Source organism: Paramormyrops kingsleyae, chromosome 3 (genome assembly GCF_048594095.1).
Source record: "Paramormyrops kingsleyae isolate MSU_618 chromosome 3, PKINGS_0.4, whole genome shotgun sequence".
Lineage (NCBI taxonomy): Eukaryota > Metazoa > Chordata > Actinopteri > Osteoglossiformes > Mormyridae > Paramormyrops > Paramormyrops kingsleyae.
Genome location: NC_132799.1, coordinates 18,091,679 through 18,096,596, shown reverse-complemented (window position 1 = coordinate 18,096,596; position 4,918 = coordinate 18,091,679). Strand labels below are relative to the sequence as shown.

The following is a 4,918-nucleotide window of genomic DNA, read 5'->3' as shown; positions in this document are numbered from 1 at the left end:
TTCCTCGTCTTCTGACACCAAAATGTGCATCGTAGCTGAGGGACACCTAGCATATAGATTACTTACTAGAACACTAAAACAAGTATTTTAGGTTTTCAAAATATCCCTAATGTGTTAATTAAAAATACACCACGTAGATGGTCCATGTTTAAGATAATAAATGCTAGTTCATATTAAAAACTCACCTGGTTCACTGTTTTTGAGCAGGGTGGTGTGATGGACAGTGAGCACTGTTTTACTCGCAACTTTCAGCGACGGGGGTTCGAATTCTGCTTCTGCGTCATGTGTACAGTTTGCATGTTCTCCATGTGTTGTGTCTGAAGACATGCAGTTAGGTTGATTGGTATCTCTAATTTTCTCATAGTGTGTATGTAATGACATCCTATCCATGGTGTTCTGCTACCTTGGTGCCCAGTGCTGCCTGGCACAGACTCTGGCTTCCCCACAACCTTGATCAGGATAAGTAGTTAGAAGATGGATGCACGGATAATTTTCTGCACAATCTAGCCTCATCATCAATGCCGCCATCATTCTGGCTCGAGTGACATTTCGACATCGGAACATAAGCATGAGCCTTTAGAAAGTGACAGTGGTCTGGACTTTTTGAAGCAGTTTCCCTTTAAGGGAATCATTTTTTTCCGACTCACTACCTGCTCATCCCGATGTCCTCTGCGGTCTGTAGGCCTATTTTAAGCCTCAGTGTGTCTCGCGCTAAGGTCACTGCGGTAAATTCAGCGCTTCTCTTTCACACAGGCGACGGTAAGGACTGGATGATACCCGATGATACCCGAGTCTTTCTCACATACTTGAACATTACAGTTACTCCCTGTTAGTGGCCAAGTAGAACTTACGTGTTTTTGCACTGGGAGTACTACACAACATTCTCTCAGTTATGGTAGTACGTCATAAGAGTTAGACTTGGGAATTTGTGCTTCTGAAGACTGGTGCTTTTGAATGTGACTTCTTGTTCCCCACTCTGTGGTAGCAGCAGCCCAGAATAGACACTGTTCTATTGCTGGGTGTTATTTCTAGATTCAGCATTGGGAACCTGAGATTCCTAACAGGACTTTGGCAATTAGAAGTCAGTCCAAGGTTGTCTGCTAAATGTTTCCATTCTGTTGGGCAAGACGGTGGCTTGGTGAGAGGGTGGAAGGACCCAAAGGGCTGGGGGTTAATCAGAAAAGCGGAGATCTGTGTCAGACCGAGCACAGCCAGGATGGGTGGGGCCATCTTATCCTTCTCCATCAGTCACGAAAGTAAACAGGCTGAGCGTTTCGTGAGCGGGGCTCCACACATTACAGTAACCGGAGTCTGTACGTTAAACACTCCTGAAATTTCCAGCTCAGCTTTTGCTTCAGGACCGTCAGATTGAGAGGGAGAGCCAACGAGTAACAATGGCAACCTGATGGCTTGTGGGGTTTATTTTTCTTTATGTTCTGTAGGAAAAATTGGAGGGAAAGTCATCTAAGTCGCCATCTGATCATCCATAATTCAATAAGTGTGTCATGGTTATGAAATTTACTGTAGCCCAGTGAGAGCCGTGCTCCTCCCTTCAGAGCGGTTAATAATAGAGGGTGTATGAAGCCTGGGTGACTTCAAATTTTTCTACTGGAAGTTTAGTTTTCTGCAGATAGGGTATTTAAAGAGAGGCATAAATATCAGATTAGGAAACAAACGGGAAGGCCTAGCTGTGGGTGATGGTGAGTGGTCATGGTGAACTTTGGGGCATTACTGGTGTTTACATTTGTTCAGAAACACAGAAGCATTTTACAATTATTTGAATTTTTGTTTTAATAATAACTATATGCAGGTATATCCATCTTCTATAACTAGTTTAAGGTTCTGGGGAACCTGGAGCAAATCACAGAAGGCACAGAGGTCACACAGGATGAGGACCTCCATCATAAAATCGTAAGTGGCACCTTGCACATGCATTTATTTGGTCTTGCTGCTGTTTCCCCTTCTAAATTTAAAATTTGACTGTCCTGCACATCATGCCGCCCACAATTTGTTTGCTAAAGTGTCTACAGTGCACAGGCACAGAGGTGTGTCAGCATATAGGGCCCCCAGCCATGCGGGCATGTAGGGGCCCCAGCCATTAGGGCGTGTAGGGCCCCAGCCATGTGGGCGTGTAGGGGCCCCAGCCATGCTGGTGTATAGGGGCCCCAGCCATGCGGGTGTGTAGGGGCCCCAGCCATGCGGGTGTGTAGGGGCCCCAGCCATGTGGGTGTGTAGGGGCCCCAGCCATGCGGGTGTGTAGGGCCCCCAGCTAGGCGGGAGTGTAGGGGCCCCAGCCATGCGGGTGTGTAGGGGCCCCAGCCATGCGGGTGTGTAGGGCCCCCAGCCATGCGGGAGTGTAGGGCCCCCAGCCATGTGGGCATGTAGGGGCCCCAGCCATGCGGGCGTGTAGGGGCCCCAGCCATGCGGGTGTGTAGGGGCCCCAGCCATGTGGGCGTGTAGGGACCCCAGCCATGCTGGTGTGTAGGGGCCCCAGCCATGCGGGTGTGTAGGGACCCCAGCCATGCTGGTGTGTAGGGGCCCCAGCCATGCGGGTGTGTAGGGCCCCCAGCCAGGCTGGAGTGTAGGGGCCCCAGCCATGTGGGCGTGTAAGGGCCCCAGCCATGTGGGTGTGTAGGGCCCCCGGCCATGCGGGAGTGTAGGGGCCCCAGCCATGCTGGTGTGTATGACCCCCAGCCATGCGGGTGTGTAGGGCCCCCGGCCATGCGGGAGTGTAGGGGCCCCCGGCCATGCGGGTGTGTATGGCCCCCAGCCATGCGGGTGTGTAGGGCCACCAGCCATGCAGGAGTGTGGCTACGGTGCTGTCACATTCAGTTCATGCTTTTCCTTCCATTTGATTGCCTTATTATTTAGAATGAAGCTTCCATTTAGAAGCATTGAGTAATTTGTGTTGTTTTTTAATAAGTTAACATATAACCAGCCTGTCATTGGTGTGTAGGTAATATTCATATGGATCTTCTCATCAGCTGTACAATATAGGGTATATTATAAATTCCAGCACATTGGTGTAACTCTAATCACTACTTCTGCCTGGGCAGCAGTCCAGTCTAAAGCACTGTATGAGACCGTTTGATAGAGAATAATTGGGTATTGGTGGTGAACTAGTGTATTCTGGCTGCTGTCCATGTAATGTGCTGGGACACGTTGTATAGTGTGGGTTGCAGCTATCAACCCAGGTAAGTGTGGATGGGAGAGTCCATATATTACCATGCTGCCAGACTGTAAATTGCTACTTGGAAGTGCCTGATAGAGCGAGAGGAGAGGAGAGGAGAGGAGAGGAGAGGAGAGGGAGTCTGTCTCTCACCAGACAATTTGTCATTCCCTCACCTTCATCACTGGACATCACTGGCAAATCCATAAATACACCGGAAGCTATGAAGCATCCCATAGGTATCTCAACCCCTGAATATCATTAACAGAGCATAATTCATACAATATTACTGTATTTCCCCACCATAACTACCACCTTCTGAAGGCCACAGACCTCCACAAACACTGCAGATCTTGAATATCCTGAACTATGATATTATTTACATCAGTCTCCTTGGTGTACCTCTCTCTTCATCATAGTGCATGATTAGCAAATCAGTTCTACAATCATTGTAGAACAGATGCCACCTAACTCAACGTTTCGGTGATTTAAATATGTTTCCTTTGATACATTGAATGATAAAGACTATTTGAAAAGTTCAAGGTATGTCCTATATATATCTTTTAAAGAGTCTTTTACCATCTGGCTTTTGTTGGGTCAGTATAAATAACTTGTAGGCTCTTCCAAGCCCAGAAACAGGCTATGGTGTTGTGGAGTCTTATGGGAAAAAGGCACTAGACCAGGGACAACACATTCCTTATAGGTGTGTATGTGCAATAGCAGGAATGCTTGTGCATTGCATGTCCTTTGCAGAGTCTGAAAACGTTCTGGTTAGGCTCATCCATCTTTCTTAGCAGGCCTCAAGCTCCCCAATTTTGTGGGTTTAAACAATATTATTCCTCAGTCACTCTAGGTGACAGCCTGGTCACACTGCCCCCCTCAGGATTTTGCAAGGTACTTACATGATTTGATTGATGGAGCAGAGCATTTTTTGTAAAACTACTTGTATCTATGTGTGATGCCTCCAGGTCACAGGAATGGCCTAAATCAATGGCATTGTTAGTCACTAACTACATGGCATTAACAATGGAGGCTGAAGATGAATGATTTTGAAGGCACTTCAAATCCCCACTCGTGATGCATAGCATCTTCTCCTCATCCTCCTCATCATCACCATCAATCTGTGTGATCCAGCCACAGACTCCAAGCCAAAGCAAGTACCACTATAAGGTATGTTGGCATAATTATGTGTAAAGAAACTGTAAACTACTTGCAACCTTAGAGACACCTGACTCTCATTTTCCTATGAGAAAATACACTATATGGACAGCAGTATTAGGACACACCTCTTAATCACTGAATGTTTCATTCAGACCCATTGCCACAGGTGTAAAAAATCAAGCACGTAACCATGCAGACAGGTTTACAAACATTTGTGAAAGAATGGGTCGTTCTGAAGAGCTCAGTGAATTCAACTGTGACACTGTCATAGGATGTCACCTTTGCAATAAGTCAGTACGTGAATCTTCTTCCCTGCTAGATATTCCATGGTCAACTGTAAGTGGTATTACTGCAAAGTGGAAGCGTGTAGGAACAACAGAAGCTCAGCCACGTAAAGTAACAGACGGGGTCACCGAGTGCTGAGGTGCAGAAGTGCATAGTGTGTAAAAGTTGCCAACACTCTGTTGCCTCAATTACTACAGAGATCCAGACTACTTCTGGCATTAACTCCAGCATAAAAACTGTGCACTGGGTGCTTCATGGAATGGGCTTCCATGGCCGAGCAGCTGCATGTAAGCCTCACATCAC

The 4,918-nt window shown here is 47.0% G+C and overlaps 1 long non-coding RNA gene across 1 annotated transcript; it reads left to right on the top strand.

The window, feature by feature from the left end:
• The first annotated feature begins 724 nt into the window (after nt 1-724).
• LOC111853415 (uncharacterized) lies at nt 725-4,564 on the top strand. The gene is made up of 3 exons (XR_002840453.2): nt 725-759; nt 1,834-1,911; nt 4,138-4,564. It is a non-coding gene; the product is annotated as an uncharacterized lncRNA (long non-coding RNA).
• The last annotated feature ends 354 nt before the right edge of the window (nt 4,565-4,918 follow it).